This window comes from Lithobates pipiens, unplaced genomic scaffold, assembly GCF_037356315.1.
Source record: "Lithobates pipiens isolate NorthernLeopardFrog02 unplaced genomic scaffold, aLitPip1_a1.2 Scaffold_3, whole genome shotgun sequence".
NCBI classification, from domain to species: domain Eukaryota; kingdom Metazoa; phylum Chordata; class Amphibia; order Anura; family Ranidae; genus Lithobates; species Lithobates pipiens.
The window spans coordinates 122,281,106-122,305,558 of NW_027507790.1; positions in this window are offsets into that span (position 1 = coordinate 122,281,106).

Genomic DNA, 24,453 nt, shown 5'->3' on the forward strand with positions numbered 1-24,453 from the left:
TCTTTGGTGGCATGCACAGCACAATCCTGGGGGTTTTAGCTATGGTTGTGGTGGGGTGTGCAGCTGAATGGCCCCAGGCAGCAGTTTAGTGGGAGTGAGTAGAATGAAGCTACTCAGTAATGTGGCTCATCCCACGGATGTCACGCATGCGCCCCGTTATGTCATGTTTTTAACTGATCATTACATGCTTGTATGATGAAATTTTATGTGTAATAATAAATACTTTTTTACTCTATACTTGTGTTGCTTTTGCCTTTAAAGTCCCAAGCAAAGGGGTTTTCTTTTTTCTGTATCTTTAAAGTGGGTAGGGGTCCCCAAAGTGGATCCTGTCTTATACATCTCTAAATCTATAAATTGGATGTACGATTGATGCCATGTACTGATGTGGTAGTCGTTCTGAATCATATGTTTCAAAAACATTTATAGTTCCTTTTGTGAACAATCCCAAACTATAAATATATCGTCTATATACCAGTGGTACATTTTTAATTGGGGCCATTGGGTGTTAAAAATGCCTTCTTCCTCACATTTATTTGGAAAAATATTTGCAATGCTGGGTGCATACCTCACCCCCATGGCCACCCCTTTTATTTGGTTATAGAAGTCTCCCACATGTCCAGAGTTTCAACAAGAAATGTTATTTGGGGGCCATTAACATTTGAATTTTTTTGTAATGCTCATAAAGTGGAGCTAAGGGCATCCTGTTGTCCAATATTAGTATAAAAGATTCAACTTCTACTGTGGCCAGTAGTGTATGATCTACTGTCTTCAACTCTTTTGTCATGGGAATGAGCTCCCTGATATCTTTAAGGTATGTTTTCCCCCTCATTGATACAGGTTGTAAAAAAATGTCAATAAATTCCCCAAGTCTTGAGTATAAAGAATCAATGCTGCTGACTATGGGTCTCCCTGGGGGAGTTTTTTTATTTTTATGAATCTTAGGGACTTGGTAAATGACTGGGATTTGAGGAACTTTGGGTAGTAGATACTTGGCCTCTTTTTTATTTAGTATTCCCGTGGATGAGCCTTATTTAATCAATTTTGTGAGGAAGGCTTTTATTTTAACAGTTGGATTACCCAGTAGTTTTTTATAGGTGGCTGAGTTCTGTAATATTCTTTGCATTTCTGCAATGTAATCCTTCTTTTTGAGGATTACTAGGCCTCCCCCCCTCATCCGCCGGTCTAATTACTATTTTTTTATTTTGTTCTAATTTGTGAATGCCATCTGGTTTGTTTGACATATGTTTGAATGAACCTATGGGAAGAGCTTTTGGGATTAAAGGCTGACTTATTCCGTAACCCTGTGTGGTTAGAGAACTGTTGGATAGCACATCTATTTTGATTTGGATGTTCCTCAAACAAAACCTAAACCTAAAAATGTAATGTGGCCTCCCAAGGGACCACCCACCTTTCTGGATCGAACTGGATTTTATAAATGTAAAAGATGCAAAGATTGTCTCCGCCGCTGCCAGCGGCTCCGTTAAGTGACGGAGATGACCCGAACATGGCCGGAGGGGGGTGGCCACCTCTCCCGCCACCGATAAAAGTGATCTCACTGAGAATCCATTTCTGAGACCACTTTTATCACAAAGAGGACCGCCCGCCGTTTCTGAAAACACTGGGGTTATGGCAGCCGTATAGCTGCTGCCATAACCGCAGTATTTCAAAGTACCGACGCACAATGATGACGGTTTGCAGGAAGTAGTTAATGGTACACCATGCTGTCTAATTGGCATCAACTAGATGGGGCCACACAGGGACTTTCCATATTTAGTATGCCAAAAATTGTTTACCCACGTCCAGATGTGAATTTTTTATCATTATTCATTTCTATTGCAACATTTTTGCCCAACAATTATCACATGTCTTTATACTTTATTATTATTAGATAATGGTTATTAAATTTGAGTGGTGTGGTCAAAATGTGAGTGCCACTCCTAGAATCTGAGTTACACATTTGTCCCCACCTCCATATTGAAATCTGTCCCACCAATAGAAATCTTTCTATTCACATAAATACAATCTGGAAGCGGCATGACATCACTTCCTGAAAACAGTAAGCACGCCAAAAGGTATGTCGGAGCAGAGGATCCGCCACTTCCGTGGTTTGTATGACATCACACACAGGCTTTACCATACAGAGTGAGACATGGCTAGCATGCTACCACCGGAGGAATAGCCTTTCTGCACACGCTGTAAACACCTAGTGCCAGGAAAGGCACATATACATGTGAGTGCAACTTTTTACCTTATTGCTTTTATACCATTAATAAAAACATACTACACTATGAGACTTTTACCTATGGCTCCTGTGGAGTCACTTTTTGACCATCCTGTAAAAAGGGGTCAAACACCCCTGGTTAGTTGCCACCTTCGTGGAAGAACTAGGAGTCACTATTATAAGAGCAACTTGTTTAACGGTATTGGGATCATCACATACGGACTTTATGCTTGCTAATTGCTAATTGTTATTTGATTCACTATTCAGTGTTGGACTTTCATGACATTATCTGGATGTTTTTATCACAATTTATTTATCACCTATGAACACACTAACCGCCACATCCTTTCAATCACTATGCACTTGTCTTCAAAGCTCTAGTTTCTGAAGATGTCATCCAGATTCTGGCATCAATGACCTGCGACAGGCATATGACCAAAGAAAGTTTGAACTCTTGTCCCATGTATTTGTTCCATGTCATTGATTAGCTTAGTATCCCACCTAGTGTCAGGTTGACAGCCCCAGAGCCTGCACCTTTCAAAATAAGGCAGAAGCTACTAAAATTTACCCTCACTCATATCATGTAACCAATATATTCCACGGACATTTAAAAAAAAAAAGCAAGCTGTTTAGTTAGTGTGCAACTTGCAAGACATTGCAGAAATGAAAATGTACAGCACATAATCAAGATCTGTAAGTGGCCCCGCAGTGTGCCTCTTCAAAGTGGCAGTGACAGGAAGTCAAGTTAAAAGGAGACCCCCAAGGAGCAGTTGATATAAAGTTTGCAAAAATTGCAACCTATCCTTAAAAGAGGTTTAATTTCTATCTACAGACACCAAGGGTTGTCTAGAATGTGGCAGGAAACAGATATGTGAAAGACTTGTCTCAGTGGTAGGCTTTTATCCCCAGTTCACCAGATGCAATTCCATCTCGCAGAACTCATTCTGGTATTATCCGACACTCTGAAATTTTGTCCAGTAATACAGTATAAAAATAAACCATGTATCCATCTAGATAATATACTTTGAGCATAATCACAAATACTGTATGTTTTGAGGAAAAAAAATTCTCCCTAGCTCTGGCATTTTCATTTTATAGTAATTCTCCATTTAATCAGATTGGAATGCCATCATCTTGTGTTTTTCATCTACTAAACTCCACAATGGCACTAGGGTTACTAAAATATTATGCATGTCCAATTGTACTTCCCATAAGATTTTCCCAAAAGACTGCTTTGATTATGTATGCAGCTGTTAGAAAAAATGACTCATTGGATAACAAAGCATTATGAAAAAAGGGAAAAAAGAGTTTAGCAGTCAGATTATAGATAAACTGTAAGAGCATATGGAACTGGCAGCTTCTTTCTGTATCTACTTGCTATATCAATTGATTCTATAAAGATTGTTCTATGGCTGCAATCTTTTAAAGTGACACTAAAGAAAATTCAAGGTAAAATACAATAGTTATTGTCATTCTAAATTAAAATGAAACCCAAGCATTAAATAAACTTGAAATTCTGAAATTAACATGTGAGTTGTTATTTATCTGTATCTAATGCTTGTTTCTGAATGCATTGCATGCTTCAAAAAACATGCTTTTTCAGCGTAGTTCTTGGTGTAAAGTAAATTCTTTAATTATTAATCATTGACGTCACTGGGATTTAAACTGAGATGTCCATTTTCTATTGACTTCTGGACACAGCTGCAAGCTTTTAACATCCAGCATATGTACTGCCAGAGCTTAATTATTTAAAAAAAACAATATGCAGTTCACATAATGCAATATCATATGATCTCAATGGTGATTTTTGCTTTACCTGGAACTGGTTGTAAACCCTCACATATACCCAGTGAAGTGACTGGCCCCAGGCAGGGCCGTTTTTAAGGCAGGGCAAAAGGGGCAGCTGCCCTGGGCCCTGTCATTGTTGTGGGGCCCAAAGCAGCTGCCTCATACTTGCCAACTATCCTGGTTTAAATTCCCTTGTCCCTTGAGGTTTTAGTCCTGTGCTGTGTCCCACTATCTCAGTGTCAATTGCTGCTACTAATGCTGCCCAGCTCTGCCCTATTGTTGTGTAAAGATGACTGACCTGCAGACCCCGTGTTTACATGTGAAATACCGACATTCATATGTAAATAACAGTGCCACTCATATGTAAATAGGGGCGCCTGGCGGCATTGATAGGTATATCATGCCCCCCAGGGTCATATCCGCAGTAATCTCTAGCAACCAATCAACAAGCAGAAATCATGTGCTGTAAACTCTAGCAACTAATCAGTGATCCGTAATGTGTGCTGTAACCTCTAGCAACCAGTCAGTGATCGGTAATGATACACTGTTACCTCTGGAAACTAATCGCAATAGCTGCCGGATCTGATTCAGTAAACTTATTTTGAGTCAAGCTTCTATTTATTGTATGTCTCAGAGCAGGTGAAGAGAAAAACTGCATGGGGGGGGGGGGGGGCAAGAAAAGTTTTGCCCAGGGTCCAATCAATATTAAAGACGGCCCTGGCCCCAGGTGATACACTGAGATGAAATCCTCCTGCATAAGCTGTATCTGTTTATCTGCAGTCTTCTCTTCTTTAAATCATTCAAAGTCCAGAATTTATGAAGCATGCCAAAGCTGACAGAAAAAAGAGAGGACATGGAGCTGAAATTACACACTGCAGAGCTCAGCGAGGGAAGCTCAGAGAGCTGATTGGAGGGAAGGGACACATCCCCTCTTCACAAAGCACACAGGAACAGAGCTGAGGCTGTCAATCACAGGCTGTGTGCTGGAGAGCCTTCCCCTGTCAACCTTTTTCTCTTGGTGTTAGGAAAACATGTCAGAATTGACTTGTGCAGATAGCAGCAGCAAGGGAAACCAGGCAAAGATAACACGTGGTGCTCTGGATTGAGACAGATACACACTATAGAGTGATATGCTTTTTTTCATATTTCATTTTTGAGGATTACAACCACTTTAAAGTAGGCATGACTTCAAAAAGTAAAGAAATGCTATGTTATGGGGAACATTTAAAATGTTAGGTGTGCATATGCAGTATCCCAAAACTGTATTCAATTCCTTCAAAAAACGAATAGTGCACTTCCTGGTATATGAGAGTTCCTAAGCACTACTGTGTATACATCCCCATAGCTGAATTTGAAGTGCTACCACTGACTGCTAGTCTCGAAAGATTTGAAAATGTAATTTCTGTGCTGCTTAATGTCCTCCAAAAGGAGGAAGCAAAACCCTGACACTACTAAGATGGCCTCCTCCTGAGAGACACAGTAAATCAGTAATGGGGAAATATCAGCTTTAGAGAGCACAGACAACATACGGTAAGTGTCTAGTCCTTTGCCACCTGCCTATCTTTTTTGGAAACAGTATATAGAGTGTAGTTCCTCTTTAACCACTTGACATCCGTGCTATGGCTGAATGACGGCCACTACTCGGATCTGAATCCCGGGAGGTGTCATATGACGGCCTCCCCTGCGTGCGCTGTGATCACCGAGTCACTAAGACTCATCGTTGTTCAACCCAGCGTGTTGAACAACAAAAAAACTGTCAGCTCAGGTCGGAGCCACTGTAATAACAATCCAATGATAGTAATCTACCAGGTGAGCCATTGTGTTCTGACAGGGGAACACAATAAATAAACTGCTAACTATTTCTAATGTACATTGTCCATACATGAACATGGTGAAATTACACCAACCATTTGTAACTATAGACAATTAGATCCATTACCTAGTTTTAGTCAAGCCAGTGCAGGAAACAGGTTTAAACAGTGCACTTTCCAACAGATTACCTATACCAATAATCAGCTAGGTCCATTATGAGCCGTGATATAATAACAAATGTGCATTGCACATATAAGCAATTATCTTGGAAAAGGATGCATTGGTAACAGATAATAGATTTGTGCTTTATATATTTTTTTCTCTTGCCTCAACATCAGGGCTTACTATGTGGATTGTTTTCCCAGCGTTAAGTTTAACAATCAATGATTTAGTTGTACTGATAAACCCTTCTGTACATCTGTGACAACATTCATTCAGGTCGAGAAAGAATCAAAACAATCCTATATTTTTATTATTTGTTAAAATGGACCACACTTATAGTAACCGGTAGGGATGAGCTTCGTGTTCGAGTCGAACATACGTTCGACTCGAACATACGTTCGACTCGAACATCGGCTGTTCGTCCGTTCGGCAAAGTCCGAACATTTTGGTCCGTTCGCGCCAAATTCATGTGGCGCTCACGGCCCACAATGCACTGCGATGGCGCAGTGCATTGCTGGCTCATGATTGGCCAAGCATGCACTGTGACCCCGCATGCTTGGCCAATCGCAGCGCCAGCAGCGAGGAGAGCCATGATTGGCCACAGGCAGGATGCCTGTGGCCAATCATAGCTCAGGCTGTGTAGTGCACGCCCCACACTATATAAGGCCGCCAGCGCGGCGGCCTTGTGTAGTGTGTTGGCGTCTGAAGCAGTGGGTGTTCTGTGTACCTTCAACACAGTACACACCGATCGTTTTCGGCCAATTTTCGATCTTGCTGTTGTGTAGTGGTTGTTGTCTGCGTGCCCTGACTGCAGTATACACCGCTATATTCACCTCACCTATATAGCTAGTGATCTATCTTTTATAATAGAGCTTGCAGTCAGTAGTGTTAGGAGCTTGTGTGTGCTGTCTGCGTGCTCTGTACCAAGTACATACCGCTATATCCACCTACATAGCTGTTCTCTATTTGAGCCCACTTGCCATCTGCAGGAGTTATTGGAAGTTGTGTGTGTCTCCAGCACAGCACAGTATACATCTGTATATACCCCTTTATCTCTGGTGTTCTATAATAAAGGCATCTGCAGGAGTTAGTGGGTGTTCTGTGTACCTTCAACACAGTACACACCGATCGTTTTCGGACGATTTTCGATCTTGCTGTTGTGTAGTGGTTGTTGTCTGCGTGCCCTGACCGCAGTATACACCGCTATATTCACCTCACCTATATAGCTAGTGATCTATCTTTTATAATAGAGCTTGCAGTCAGTAGTGTTAGGAGCTTGTGCGTGCTGTCTGCATGCTCTGTACCCAGTACATACCGCTATATCCATCTACATAGCTCTTCTCTATTTGAGACCACTTGCCATCTGCAGGAGTTATTGGAAGTTGTGTGTGCCTCCAGCACAGCACAGTATACATCTGTATATACCCATTTATCTCTGGTGTTCTATAATAAAGGCATCTGCAGGAGTTAGTGGGTGTTGTGTGCCTCTAGCACAATATACACTACCCAACTGCTTTTTTACCCAACTCCCTTCAGGCCATTACCATGTCTGGAAGGCCAGCAAGGAGAGGCAGACAGGCGCGAGCCGATAAAAGAGGGCAAGCAGGCTCTGTGTCTAGAGACAACAGTGCTGGTCCTGGACGCGGTGCATTGTCATCAGCACGTGGCCATGGGACACGCTTGTCCTTCTTTTCAGCAGCTGGACATGTTGAACCGCAACATGCCAACGACTTGGTAGAGTGGATGACCAAGCCCTCTTCATCCTCCTCATCCTCTCTCACCCAGTCTCAGGGTACTAGCAAAGCAGCTGCCAACGCATCGTCTTCCCTCCTCTCAATGTCATCATCAGTGACTCCTTCCCTAGACCCACCATGTCCTCCTGAGGAGTCTCCTGAACTCTTTGAGCACAGTGTTGGGTACATGCTCCAGGAGGATGCCCAGTGTTTTGTGGGCTCTGATGATGACACTCAGCTAGAGGAAGGCAGTAGCGTGAGCGCAGAGAGAGGGGATGCTCGAGAAGGACAGCAATCTGGCAGTCATGTTCCACAAGCTGCAGCATACTGCCAGGTTTGCTACAGCGATGAAGAGGGAGGGGATGATGAGGGCACTGACTCCATGTGGGTGCCTGGAAGGAGAGAGGAGGAGGAGGAGGAGGAGGCACATGTCCAACGAGGCAGGATGCCCTCCGGGGGCCAGCTTAGGGGCAGCACACCGACTGAATCACACCGCAGAGCTCCGCCTGTGCAGGGCGCTGCCTCTGCGCGTTATTCTAAAAGTTCTTTGGTGTGGGCCTTTTTTGAGACGAGTGCATCAGAGCGCACCGCTGCTATTTGCAACATATGTCTCAAGCGTATCTCGCGTGGCCAAAACATCAGCCGCTTGGGCACCACATGCTTGACCAGACATATGTTGACCTGCCATGCAGCTCGTTGGCAAGCGTTCCTCAAAGACCCACACCAAGGAACAAAGCAGACCTCTCCTTGCTCCTCATCAGCTGGCATCTCCAACCCCACTAGACCTTCAGTCCTCTCTGAAACCTGCTCTGAGAGGAATGAAGGTGTAGAATTAGGTGTGTCACAGCCAAGTGCTTCCGGGAACTCTGCTAGCGGTACACCCACGTCCGATTATAGCAGGCAAATGTCCCTGCCCCAGCTGCTGGACCGGCGAAACCAAGGTATGATCGGTTCCAGCACCCATCGCCAGCGTCTGATTTACATGGTGCAGGGATACCTAGGGGCAAGGTCAGACTTGGACACCTTTCCCACCGAAAATCCTCTGGCTTACTGGGTCTTGAGGATGGATCACTGGCCAGAGCTTGCACAGTATGCAATTGAGCTACTGGCCTGTCCTGCATCCAGCGTTCTTTCGGAACGCACCTTCAGTGCTGCTGGTGGCTTTGTTACCGATCACAGGGTGCGCCTGTCCACCGAATAAGTTGATCGACTGGCCTTCATCAAGATGAATCAGTCTTGGATCACCCACAGCTACCAAGCACCTGAAGCTGATGTAACAGAATAATTTTTTTTGAAATATCACATCCCTTTAAGACTGCCTATGCTGATGCTGAGTGACTGTCCTGTTATGTTGATTGTCTATCCTCTTCCTCCTCCGCTGATATGTTGGAAGAACATTTCTGGTTCTGGGTGATGCCATCAGCCCAATTTTTCTGCCCCTATTTAACAGGGGCGTTTAATTACAATTTTTGATGCAATGCTTTGCAGCAGGGCTAATTCCTGCAATAAAACTAGAGTATATGGAAGAGGTTGCAGTGTGGTGGCACCAGCACCAGTGCCTAAGGCCCAATCTTTCTGCCCCTGTTTAACAGGGGCGTTTAAGTACAATTTTTGATGCAATGCTTTGCAGCAGGGCTAATTCCTGCAATAAAACTAGAGTATATGGGAGAGGTTGCAGTGTGGTGGCACCAGCACCAGTGCCTAAGGCTCAATTTTTCTGCCCCTGTTTAACAGGGGCGTTTAATTACAATTTTTGATGCAATGCTTTGCAGCAGGGCTAATTCCTGCAATAAAACTAGAGTATATGGCAGAGGTTGCAGTGTGGTGGCACCAGCACCAGTGCCTAAGGCCCAATTTTTCTGCCCCTGTTTAACAGGGGCGTTTAATTACAATTTTGATGCAATGCTTTGCAGCAGGGCTAATTCCTGCAATAAAACTAGAGTATATGGCAGAGGTTGCAGTGTGGTGGCACCAGCACCAGTGCTTAAGGCCCAATTTTTCTGCCCCTGTTTAACAGGGGCGTTTAAGTACAATTTTTGATGCAATGCTTTGCAGCAGGGCTAATTCCTGCACTAAAACTAGAGTATATGGGAGAGGTTGCAGTGTGGTGGCACCAGCAGCAGTGCCTAAGGCCAAATGTTTCTGCCCCTGTTTAACAGGGACATGTAATTACAATTCTTGATATAATTTTTCACAGGAGGGCCCGTTCCTGTGCCCACCCAGAGTAACGGTGAGGACTTATAGTGTTGTGGCACCAGCACCACAACCACCAAATGTCAATTTTTCTACCACTGTTCAACAATGGCATGTAATTACAATTCTTGATATAATCGTTCACAGCAGGGCGCTCCAGCTCCCACCAAGAGTCACTTTGAGGGCTTACAATGTTGTGGCAAAATCAACACCTTGTTCCGCCATTTCTGCAGAGCATATAGGGCAGGCCCCTACTTTCAAACATACAATTTACAAACATCTCCTACTTGCAAACGGAAGGAGACAACAGCAAGTGAGATGAAAAAAGATGGACGACAAAACAAATTATACAGGGGTGATAACCCTTCCCTATGTTTTCCAAAAAGCTTAAAAATAGTTTTTTTGACTGGAGCTACACTTTAAAAATGTACCAGTTGAAAATTACAAACAGATTCAACTTAACACAACAAACCTACACAGTCCCTGTCTTGTTTGCACCGCCTGTATACTGCTGTTCTGAGTATATAGGGCCTGGGGGCCACACACATTTCCTTTTTTTAATATGGGTACAGGGTTCCCCTTAATATGCGTACAAGACCCAAATAGGCTGGTAATGGGCAGGGAGAGCTACCCATGCCATTTTTCTCAATGATTTTCAACCATATTGCAGGAACCAGATATAACATTAAAACCGCAAGCAGTTTTAAATGGTGTTATTTCCGTTTAATGTCATTTTGTGCAGGGACTGTTCTAAACACGGGAAACACGTGACACTTCACAGGCATACTACAGACACCCCCCAGGCACCATATTTAAAGGAATATTTCACTTTTTTTTTCACTTTAATCGTCATTAAAATCAGTGCTCCCGCCAAAAAGGCCATTTTTAAAAACATTTTAGGCATTGACCCATGTCCCCTGGGGCAGGAGCCAGGTCCCCAAACCCTTTTTAGGACAGTATCTTGCATATTAGCCGTTAAAATTAGCACTTTTAATTTCGAACGTTCGAGTCCTATAGACTTCAATGGGGTTCTAAAGTTCGTTCGAATTTGGGGTCCGTTCGAAAGTTCTGGTGCGAACCGAACCGGGGGGGGGTGTTCGGCTCATCCCTAGTAACCGGTATCAGCAATTGAGATATTCTGTCTTATTGGCCACAGTACAGTGAAATATGGCTGGTTGCTATGGATTGCTATAGTCTTCAATATACAATACTGTGCAAAAGTTTTAGGCAGGTGTGAAGAAATGCTGTAAAGTAAAGCCCCATACACACAATCAGAAATTCTGCCAGCAAAAGTGAGGTTTTGGTCAGAAATTCCGAACATGTGTATGCTCCGTCGGACTTTTGCTGACAGAATTCCAGCCAGAAAAGGATTGAGCTCGGGTTCTCTATTTTTGGGTCGGAAAAAAGTTCAGATCGGAAATTCCGATCGTCTGTACAAATTCTGATGCACAAAATTCCTACACATGCTCGGAAACAATTCGATGCATGCTCGGAAGCATTGAACTTAATTTTCTCGGCTTGTCGTAGTGTGGTACGTCACCGCGTTCTTGGTGGTCGAAAAGTTCAGAGAACTCTTGTGTGACTGTGTGTATGGAAGCCAAGCTTGAGCAGAATTCCGTCGGACAAAACATCCCAGTTTTTTCCGATGTAAAATCCGCTCGTTGTGTACGGGGCATAAGAATACTTTCAAAAATATATATTTTGAGTGTTTATTTTTATAAATTTACATAACGTAAAGTGAGCAAACAGAAGAAAAATCTAAATCAAATCAATATTTGGTGTGACCACTCCTTCGCTTCAAATCAGCATCAATTCTTTTTTTTTTTTTTCCTTTTTTTTTTTTCATACACAAGTACATTTAATTTTCACAAAGAATAAACTAAAGAAAAATGTATGCACAAATCTTTATTATGCATGTAAATGAAATTTTTACATTCAGAAGTCGCATGGTAGCTTTCCATTAGAACATTTTAGAATATGTCAGAAACATAGGCCCTTATGAGTTCCACTTATATCCATCTGTACACAATATTCAATTCACATACTATACAATATTATGCAGCCAAACCATGCTTGCACACCGAAGGGAAGGCAAATATCCAGTGCTCACCATAGCTGAAAGGGAGTCTATAGTCTTTTTACTTTTAACCACTTGCCGCCCGCCCTATAACAAATAGACGGTGGCAAAGTGGTTGCATAATCCTGACCGGACGTCATATGATGTGATCAGGATTATGAGCCGCTGCGCGCCCCCGGGGGCGTGCATCGCGGCGATCGTTGTTGCGGGGTGTCAGTCTGACACCCGGCAACTACGATCTCGGTAAAGAGTCTCCGACGGAGACTCTTTACCACGTGATCAGCCGTGTCCAATCACGGCTGATCACAGTGTAAATAGGAAAAGCCGGTGATTGGCTTTTCCTCACTCGCATCTGTCAGACGCGAGTAGAGGAGAGCCGATCGGCTGCTCCTCTGACAGGGGGGGGTCTGTGCTGATCGATTATCAGCACAGCCCCCCCGAGGATGCCCACACTGGACCACCAGGGACGCCACCAGACCACCAGGGATGCCCAGGACAAGGTATGCCACCCTAGACCACCAGGGATTCCAGTCAGTGCCACAATGGATGCCAATCAGTGCCCATAATGGATGCCAATCAGTGCCCACAATGGGCATCACTGATTGGCATGCATTATTGATTGGCACTGATTGGCATCCATTAGTACAATATATTACAATACAATGCCGCCTATCATTTCCCATCTGTGCCGCCTATCAGTGCCCATCCATGCCACCTATCAGTGCCTATCCATGCCCACCTGTGCCGCCTACCCATGCCCACCTGTGCCGCCTACCCATGCCCACCTGTGCTGACTAACCCATGCTCACCTGTGCCACCTATCCATGCCCATCGGTGCCAGCTATCAGTGCCAATTTGTGCCACCTATCAGTGCCCATCCGTGTCGCCCATCAGTGCCACCCATCAGTGCCGCCTATCAGTGCCACATATCGGTGTCCATCAATGCCACCTCATCAGTGCCACTTCATTGGTGCCACCTCATCGGTGCCCATCAGTGCCGCCTTATCCTTGCCCATCAGTGTAGCCCCATCAGTGCCCATCAGTGAAGGAGAAAACTTACTTATTTGCAAAGTTTTGAAACTGAAACAAAAAAAATTTTTTTTTCAAAATTTTCGGTATTTTTTTATTTGTTTAGCAAAAAATAAAAACCGCAGAGGTGATCAAATACCACCAAAAGAAAGCTCTATTTGTGGGAAAAAAATGATAAAAATTTAATTTGGGTACAGTGTAGCATGACCGCGCAATTGTCATTCAAAGTGCGACAGCGCTGAAAGCTCAAAATTGGTCTGGGCAGGAAGGTGTTTAAGTGCCTGGTATTGAAGTGGTTAAGATATACATACACAAACGAATGCAAATCAGCTTTATGTAAATAATTCTATCAGTGCGTGTTGTACAAGTATAAGGGAGCAGCCACCACTAAGGCACACTGCATACACAGACTATGCTTTTAAACTGGAGAGATTATGCTTAAAGTGGTTGTAAAGTTTAGTTTTACTCCCTTGCACAGAGCAGCCCCAATCCTCCTCTTATGGGATGCCCCAGCGGCACTCCTGGCTGCTCTCTTTTCATCAGGTGCCCCCACTGGGAGCCACTTTCTATGGGGGCACGCTCAAGTCTCACTGCTGCAACCATTGACACAGACAGGACTCAGCCTCACGCCCCCGCGTCACTGCATTCGATTGACACATTGCTGGAACGGACAGGCTCAGGTAAGGGGGGGGGGGGGGGCAGCACAGGTTTTTCACTTTAATGCAAAGAATGTATTAAGGTGAAAAACATGGAGACTTTTTTTTTTTAGCTTCTTTATTTTTATTCAATTATCAACCACTAAAATAACAACAAGAAAGCTGTACATAGCACACTGGCACCGTTGTCCCAGTCAAAGTTAACAGCAGCGACAAAATAAGTAAAGCAAACATAGGAAACATGTGCCACATTCAAGTTATTGCAACCTTACCCTTAAATCGACCCATTAAACCCATCCCTCCCCCCCCCATCCCCGTGCACACTGTTCGCGTCGACAGTCCCGCCAAATATTATTTGGCTGACTAGGAGAGGAAGGGAGGCAACCGAGGAAAGAAAAGGACCAGAGGGGAGGGGGGCCGGGGGGGTAATATAGGGGGGAAGTCGGTCAAGCCGCAACCTCCACCCCCACCCCTCCGCTCACACCCATCGGGCAACCCCCCTCGCTCAACCAAGTGCTCCATAGCTCCCCAAATTTCTTTAGATTGCCCTGCTTTATATACACCACTCTTTCACACCAGATTGTATTATCAATAGCATTAACCCATGCCTCAAATGCGGGGGGATTCCTAGCCTGCCAGTTCATTGCTATCAGCCGTCTGGCTTGGTACAGGCAACTTAATACTACTGTTACTACCAAGGGGGAAACTCCACCCTCCTCCAGGATTCCTAGAAGACAGGTCCTAGCCTCAGGTTCTAGAGTAATCTTAAAGGTCCTATTGATTCTGCGAACTATTTCTATCCAGTACCTATACAACTTTGGACATTTCCACACCATGTGGAGAAAGTCCCCAGGTGCCTCGCATCTAGGACATTCATCTCTAGTTAACCTTCCTATCTTCCACATTTTGTAGGGGGTATAGTACACTCTATAAGTGAAGAACAAATGGGACACTCTCTGCGAGGGAGATATTGATACCAAACATCCACGCTCTAATATCCTATCCCATTGTTCCTGAGTTATCGGCCCTATCACTCTAGCCCACTCCCTTCTACTTCTATCTGGTCCCTCCCCCTTCAAAAACGTATCCCTAAGTTTAGCATATAATTTGGAGATTGTCCCTTTCTTTTGCGTGCACCCAACCAGTCTCCGAAGCAAGGGGGTTTCGACCCTCTCCATCGTCAATGCCCCAAACTGGGCCCCAATCCCGTGCCTAATTTGTAGATACTTATAAAACTCCCTATTCAAGATGCCGAATTCTCGCCTAAGATCTTCAAAAGATTTCATGCGGTTCCCGTCATATAATTGTGTTAGTCTATTGATTCCGTGTCTCTCCCACTCCAGAGGTCTGTCTATACTGCTTAACTCTGATAGGTTTTCGTTATACCACAAAGGGGTATAATCGGTCGCCTCACTGTATCCCATGATTAGCTTAGTTGCCTACCACACTTTCCTCAATAAGATAGTCGTAGGACATTTATGAGCGAACAAATTAGCCTCCAAGGTCTCAACCACTAGCTTATGAGGTGTTTTCTCAGTCATAATTTTATTGTTTGAATATTCTCTGCCATTAATACCGGCCCCAGCCAGATGCTGGAGCTGGGCTGACAAAAAATATAACCTTGGGTGTGGTATAGCCATCCCTCCCCTCTCTACCGGGAGCTGCAATGTTTGAAGGCTGATCCGAGCTTGACCTTTCTTCCAGATCAATTCTCGGAATAATGATTCTAATTTCTTAAACCACTTCTGGTTAATCCAGATCGGGGAATTATGTAAAATATATAATATTTGCGGCAACCAAATCATTTTAATTAAATTGCAGCGTCCCGCTACCGAAAGGGGGAGGCAGCACCAAATACTCGTTTTTTGTTTTAGCTTGGCCAATAGTGGTATCAAGCTCTCACTAACATAGTAATTTACATCTCCAGAAACCCAAACACCTAAATATTTTAACTTGGTTACCACAACCAGACCAGGGATCATTGGTATCGATTGGTCCCCTGCTCTAATAAGTGTCAACAATGCTGATTTGCTCCAATTAATTCCCAAACCCGACTGTTGTTCAAACTCACCCATCATCTGCATTACCTTATTCAGGGTAGACTTTATATCCCCAATAAAAAAAAAGGATATCATCCGCAAACATAGCGATTTTTTCTTCCCCCGACCTACGTCGGAAACCCTGGATGTCCGGGCGCGATCTCGTCAGGACAGCCAGGGGCTCCATGGCCAGTACAAACAAGAGGGGAGACAGGGGACATCCCTGTCTCGTCCCTCTTTCCAGCTGGAATGTCCTGGAGAGTGCAGTACCCATTTTAACTTTTGCTCTAGGTTTGCTATAGAGCAGTTTGACCCATCTAATAAATAGTGGGCCAAATCCAAATCATTCCAGCACTCCCCATAAATAGTCCCATTCCAAGCTATCGAAAGCTTTAATAGCATCCAAGGCTAATATCGCACTGGGGCCCTCGTTATCAATTGGCATCTGGACATTGACAAAAACTCTTCTAATATTGGTACTGGTTGTTCTACCTGGAATAAACCCAGACTGATCTGGGTGTATTAATTTGCAAATATACTTGTTTAAACGGGTCGCCAGGACTTTAGCTAAGATTTTAACATCACAGCACAATAGAGAAATCGGGCGATATGAGGAGACCTCCTGATGGTCCTTCCCCTCTTTAAGAATTAAGGTAATATTGGCTTCCGACATTGAAGTAGGGAGCTTGCCCTCATCCAATGCCCATTTAAATGTTTCCAAAAGTTCCGGTAGGAGTACATCCCCATAGCGCTTATAGATCTCTATTGGTAGCCTGTCTGGGCCTGGGGATTTATAGTTAGGCATTCCCATCACTGCAGCATCAATTCTTACACTTGCACAAAGCATGTGCTGATGATCATCACTTTTTATGTGTAGGTTGAAACTGAAACAGAAACAGCTGTGTAGGAGGTTTTAAACTGGATGAGGAAAAGCCAAACTGCTTATAAAGTAAGGTTATGGAAGACAGTTTTATGTCACAGGTCATACTGCATGGCAAGACTGAGCAGAGCAACAAGACACAAGGTAGTTATATGGCATCAACAAGGTCTCTCCTAGGCAAAGATGTCAAAGCAGACTTGCATTTGAAGATGTACAAGCTCTTTTAAAGAAGCTTAAGGAAACGGGCCATGCTGAGGATAGTGGATGCAGTTGTTGGCCAAGGAAACGTAATGCATGAGATGAAAGACACATCATGCTTACTTCCCTTTGGCATTGGAAGATGTCCAGCAATAGTATCAGCACAGAATTAGCAGAAACCAGTGGGATCCAGGTATACCCATCTACTGTCCAGAGAAGTCTGGTAGAAGTGGTCTTCATGGAAGACTTGTATTGAAACTTCTCATGTGGATTCTTTGCTTGCTGGGACTGTTAGTCCACCTTCTGTTCTGTTTTTCCTTTGGATTTAAATGGACTTTTTACTGCATTTGAGATGTTTTAGAAACGCAGTCCCGATGCGTTGCAGATGCTTTTCTACATACGCTTTTTTTACGCGTTCTATGTGTTTTTGATGCAGTCCAGCGCATTTTTGCATTTTTCCCCATCTTTTTTCCTAACCTTAAATAAGGACATGTGTATTCCAGTGCATTTTTGATGCATTTTACAGCGTTCCAGTACAGTCAATGTGCATTTTAACCTACTAGCGTCCCCCTGTCTGCATGGGCCATTTTATTCAAAAGGTGAACTTGGTCTTAACCATTTTCTACTCCAGCACAAAAAAAACTATGGTAGGTTATGATCACCTTTAACTATTTTCCTATCCATTCTGTTACACTATTATTTGTGCAGGCAGATCAAAGTGCATCAAGCTGCTTTATTTTTAAAATTAATAAGATGCTCAGTGTAATTTTGCTTCATTCTTCAGACCTCATTAGGCCAGAGCAGATAGCATACATAAACACATTTAGAAGATATTGTAGTAGCGGGAAAATTATTTAGAATTCTTTGAAACTACAACATTATATATAACATATATAACATGAGTGTAGATTTGACTTGTCGGCCCTAAATATGACACATGGGTCTCCTTTTTATTATCTATTATTATTTATTTTTATTATCATCACATGTTATCATGACAGATTTTCAGGGAAGATTCACTTTAAAAAAAATTGACATGGAGGTTGTGTGACTCTTGGATAAACAAACATTCATTCAAAAACCCTGTGGTTTAGTTGTGGGAGTAATAAGAGGACATCACTCATCTAGGCACAGGATATTCCCAGGGTACCTGGTCGGCATCAAATGGATATAGACAGCAATAAGATTCACCTCTTTCCTCTTTCCCGGGAAAGTGCCAGTGTACTAAAAAAATAAAAAAAGTAAAATAAAACGGCCCAATGGCCCAATATCCACCACAACATTATTTAATTAAGCAGTGCGGTACTTACAAACATAACGTATTACAAGCATGTGTAATAAAGACACCCACCGGATGGTGGCGTGCACAATGACATCACAAAATAGGCTCCACTCCTGCGTTTCACAACAGACAGCGTCTTCTGGGGAGTGGAAGCCATGTTTTGTTTTTCAGTTTTTGCTTATTTTGTTTTTTGATATAGTGGGAGCAATTAACGCCAAGTGCAGTTTTTTTTTGCACATGATATGATCAGGTTTCATGTTCCCAAATGTAGATGCCTTTTCAAAGACTTCCACAAATCAGTATGAGTGGGAATCATCCAAAAACTTCCCAGGCACAAAATAATCTTATATCTCCAGTTTTAATGTTGTTACAGTATACCATAGCTTACAGTTATTTTCTGGCTTGTTGTTTTTTATTTATTTTTGAATACTTGCAAATAATTTTTTATTGAAACAGATGTGTTTTGACTTCTGATAAGATATGTTACCACCCCATTCAACCCACTATACTATTTAGTGGTTTTCATCTAAATAGAAACATGGGAGTTGATGCTAATGACTTATCTTTGAAGGTGCCAGGGTTGTTATGCATTTCATCAGTTCTGAGTGAGTCACTTACCTGGAACATCTGTACTGCTAATGGAGTTGAACTCCTGACATGCATACTTAATGACTAAGTAGTAAAGATGAAAACGGTCATGGCCCCGTAGTTTGTTGGCCCCATCTTTACAAATAAGCGAGCAGTGGTAGCTTCTATATTTATATTTGAAAAGGTTCTTTTGAAAGATATTCTTCATTCTAGACAAAAAGAATACGGTTTCCCAGCCAAATGTATAAAACCTTGACAGCCCATTTCATATGCGTGTGCTGCATTTAACACACAAGCATTGATATATGTTAACTCAAGTTAGGGCAGCCCATTCATCCTGCCTGATAATGGATAGCCTATATATGTGTATCAACTTGTATGGTATAAAGCGGGTAAAATACATATTGAACACGTCACCCTTTTTCTAGGTAAATATATTTTTAAAGGTGCTGTTGACATGAATTTTTTGCTGTGTGTTGGTAACAATCCATGCAATCTATACATACAAAGAAACCAGAACAAATACGTTCAGAAATTAAGTTAAATTATGTGTAATGAATGGAATGACACAGGGAAAAGCTATTGAAATGTATTTAATACTTTGTACAAAATCCTTTGTTGGTAATGACAGATTCAAAATGCCAAGATTGCTCAGGTGTGATTTTGGCCCATTCTTCCACACAGTCTTCAAACCTTGAAGGTTCCGTGGGGCTCTTCTATGAACTCTGATCTTTAGTTCTTTAAATATTTTCTAGTGCATTCATGTCAGGTGATTGGCTGGGCCATTCTAGCATCTTTATTTTCTTTCTTTAAAACGGATTGAGAGTTTCCTTGGCTTTTTGTTTGGGATCATTGTCTTGCTGAAATGTTCACCCTCATTTCATCTTCATCATCCTAGTAGATGGCAGCAGATTTTTATCAAAAATGTCATGGTACATATTTCCATTCATCCTTCCTTCAATGAGATGAAGTTTGCCCATACCACATGCTGAAAAACAGCCCCACACCATGATATTACCACCTACAAACATCACTGTTGGTATGGGATAAATAAAAATGCGGCGCTGCCAGCAAACTAAACTAAAAATTCAAAAAAATCTCTAAACAAATGAATAAGGTGTTAACCCTTTGAAAAAGTCACGAGGGTGTGACGCAACGCGTCAGGGAAGGAGCTGTGGTGTTGCACTCATCACTTCCGGTCGCGGCCGAGACCGGAAGTTCGGATCGTACGACGTTACTCGCTGTTTTCTGCCTAGATGTAAGTGACCATTTACCTTATTAAATTGCTTTTTCTAAATACTACACATGAGAGCCCCCCTGTCCTTTTATTCCATACTCTATGTACCACACACTGTATTGGGAGATATATGAAGAACTTGGGAAAGGAATGTACAGGTGTATATTATCTGCTGGACGGATGAGGATGGAGTAGCTTTTGCTTTCATACAGAGTCTGCTTATTAAGCATTTGAGGTGAGAGGCTGGGGGAAACTGGTGGTGCACCTGTTTGGCACTGAAGTTTGTCGCTGGATTATCACTTGTTTGGAATTCACTTTTCTATGCATGGACTTTGATATATGTTCACGAAGCAATCACATGGACTTGAATTAAGGGACACGATTTATTGTTTATTGCATTGTTTGCACATTCCATTTTAGCCACTTTTTTTATTTTTTTTGTTATTTCCTGATTCTGCTATATACATATTTTTGCATGATTGTTTATTTATGCACATTTATCAGACACTATAGTGTATTGCCCTATATTGCACATCTGATCACTTTGTGAGGTGGATACACGTTTTTCACCTTATTCATTTGTTTAGAGATTTTTTTGAATTTTTAGTTTAGTTTGCTGGCAGCGCCGCATTTTTATTTATCACTTGTATTACTTTTAGTGTTGAGATCACTATTTCTTGCTTGGCTGCTTCCACTTATTCATTTTTTTATATATATTTTTTTATATTTTTTTACATATATGGATTTTACACATTTTTTACATTTTTATATGTTTTTTTGTTGACACTTTTTTATTAGTGAGGTGAAGCGCATTAGCACTTTTCTATTATACTGTTGGTATGGGGGTGTTTTTGGGGTGATGTGCAGTGCCATTTTCCCTCCAAACATGGCGTGCATTATGTCATCCAAAGAGTTGCATTTTGGTCTCATCTGACAAGAATAAATTCTCCCAGTATTTCACAGATGTTGTGCAGCAAACTTTAAACTAGCTTCAACATGCTTTTTCTTCAGCAATGGAGTCTTGCATGGTGAGCTTGCATACAGGTCATGGCCGTTAAGTGCATTATTTATTGTTTTCTTTGAAGCAATTGTACCTGCTAATCCCTGGTCTTTCTGAAGCTCTCCACAAGTGGTCCTTGGCTCTTGGACAACTCTTCTGATAATTATTTTCACTCCTCTGTCAGAAATCTTGCAAGTAGCACCAGGTTGTGGGCAGTTTATGGTGAAATTACGTTTGTTTCACTTCTGGATGGCCCCAACAGTGCTCACTGGAACATTCAGAAGTTTAGCAGCCCTTCTGTGACCAATGCCATAAGTATGTTTTACAACAATAAGGTCGCGAAGGTCTTGAGAGAGCTCTTTGCATTTACCCATCATGAGATGTTTCTTGTGTGACACCTTGGTAATGAGACACCTTTTTATAAACCATCAGTTGAGCCTGAAACAGTTGATATTAATTTGCAATAACAAGGGGTAGGATTGCTTTCTAATCACTGATAGATTGCAGCTGGTGTCTTGGCTTTCCATGCCTTTTTGCACCCCCCTTTCTTCATGTGTTCAATACTTTTTCGCTGTGTCATTCCATATTATTACACATAACTTCATTTCTGAACTTATTTGTTTTGGTTTCTTTGTATGTATGGATTGCATGGGTTGTTACTGACAACAATTTCAATAGCATCTTTAAATATACACTATGGGGTTATTTACGAAAGGCAAATCCACTTTGCACTGCAAGTTCACTTGTAAGTGCAGTCGCTGTAGATCTAGGGGGCACACGCAAGGAAAATAAAAAACAGCATTTTAGCTTGCATGTGATTGGATGATAAAATCAGCAGAGCTTCCCCTTATTTCAGATCTTCCCTTCAGATCTACAGCAACCTCACTTCCAAGTGCACTTGTAGTGCAAAGTGGATTTGCCTTTTGTAAAAAAAAAAACTATATTACCAAAAAGTATTGGGACGCATGCCTTTACAAGCACATGAACTTTAATGGCATCCCAGTCTTAGTCTGTAGGGTCCAATATTGAGTTAGCCCACCCATTGCAGCTATAACAACTTTAACTCTTCTGGGAAGGCTGCCCACAAGGTTTAGGAGTGTGTCTATGGGAATGTTTGACCATTCTTCCAGAACCGCATTGTGAGGTCAGGCACTGATGCGGATGGGAAGGCTAATTCATCCCCAAGGTGCTCTATAGGGTTCAGATAAGGACTCTGTGTAGGCCAGTCAAGTTCCTCCATCCCAAACTTGCTCACCCATCTTTATGGACCTTGCTTTGTGCACCTCTCTCGTCTAACATCAGTGCCTGGCCTCACAAATGTACTTCTGGAAGAATGGTCAAGCATTTCCCATAGACACACTCCTAAACCTTGTGGACAGCCTTCCCAGAAGAGTTGAAGCTGTTATAGCTGCTAGCCCAACATTGAACCCTACAGACTAAGACTGAGATGCCATTAAAGTTCATGTGCATGTAAAGGCAGGTGTACAAATACTTTTGGTAATATAGTGTATAATTACCTAAAAAAAATGGTGTTAAAAACGTATTGAACCAATTTTTTATTCTTGTTGCTATGGTATCTGGCATGACCTTCTATTCATATACTATTTCTCTTTGCTAACCTACTTACTAATAGGGATGGGCCGAACACCCCCCCGGTTCGGTTTGCACCAAAACATCTCGAACAGGCAAAAAGCTCTAGCGAACCCTATTAAAGTGTATGGGACACGAACATGAAAAATCAAAAGTCCTCATTTTAAAGGCTTATATGCAAGTTATTGCCATAAACAGTGTATGGGGACCGGGTACTGCCCTGGGGTACATGTATCAATGCAAAAAAAAAGTTTTTAAAACTATAGTATTTAAAGGAGCAGTTATTTTAATGATGCTTAACGTGAAACAATAAAAATGAAATATTCCTTTAAATATTGTGCCTGGGGGTTCCCTTAGTCTGTCTGTAAAGTGGCGCATCTGTGCAATGTGTATATATAAATATATATATATATTTATGGTCGAAGCCCTATGGCCGATACGGATATGAACAAATAGACTTTACCATAAGATTAACAACATGAAATGGACCTGAAGTGTGCCCTGGTCTGATGGTCGGTATACCAAAATAAGGGGGCATACCCTAGATTAGAAATTAATATTTTGTGAAGAGAAATGAATTTGAGAAATGCCCTGAAAAGGGGATGGGAGGGTGGGTGCCGCGCACCGGAAACCGACAAAGACCACAGGCGAGCGGGCTGGTTAAATACCCTCCGGGCTCCTCCCATAAATTCAGGGCACCATACTGGCTTTCCTACTTATGGTCGAAGCCCTATGGCCGATACGGATATGAACAAATAGACTTTACCATAAGAATAACAACATGAAATGAACCTGAAGTGTGCCCTGGTCTGATGGTCGGTATACCAAAATAAGGGGCAAAAACATTCAGGTAGGGGTGTAGTTTTATTAGTTTTAGCTTAATTAGTTGAGCAAGTTTGGTGAATGCTTGTGCCATTTCCACCCGAGGATTGGGGATGTACCGGGCGAGGTAGGCAGGGTTCCAACTGCTTAGTCTCTCAATGACATGACTTGGGACCCATGCCAACATGCTGCCAAGGGTGCTCAAATACCAAAGAGTGACCACGGTATGGACCGGGGTCGAGCTGTAGGCTGCGTAGAAGAACCCCATGTGTTTGGGAAACTGGCAAGTATACAAGTGTTAGCACGAAAATGCAATAGGGAACTAGAGTTTACGCGTTCCGGTAGGAGTGACAGTAGGTAGTCGAGTATGGTTACTTGACACCAAGCACTGCTTGTTCTATAGAAATGGACGTCTATCCTGGAGCCAGATTGCTGGGTTTTTAGACACTGCAAGGTGGAGGATGAAATGGTGTTGGTAGCGAGCCAAGTGACGACTATGCAGAACTTGGCCTGCGGGATTGCTGAAGGCCTGGAATGAACATACAATGGACATTAAACTGGTGCCGCCAAGATAACTGCAGCAGTCTGCGCAGGAAGGACACAACCGAGAGCGGTCCAGACCTGGCTTTATCAACAAGATGAGCCTCGGCCCAGTTGTCGGTGGTGAAAGCCACAGCCTGTCCTGTCCTGACATGACCACAGATTCAAGAGGCTGTCATGACCGGGTATAGCTTGAAGAGGGAGGAAGTCCAGGTAAACCCGGGGTTTAGGAGTATCCCTGATGCCATGGTTCTGTAAACCAGTGGTGGCCAAAAATTGCAGCGAAGCCTGTGGAGGCTGCGGCATCTGTCACTACCAGGGGTGACAGGGGCATCGTAGATGGTCTAAACATCGCTACACCAATCCATGCAGTAAGGAACCTTCCGACATTGATAGGTCTGCTATAGCCACGGCATCTAAATTAAGGATCTGAGAGGGGTCCTGTGTCCGTGAGAGGAGGACCAGGAGGCGTGACATAAAGATCGACCCTGGGGAATGGCCCGTATTGCAGATTTGAACATTCGTCAGGTAGTGTCTGTGTAGAATCTGGCTGCCAATGCTACCAACAATAAATTGGCTAGGCCATGGAAAACCACAAAGGGCCAG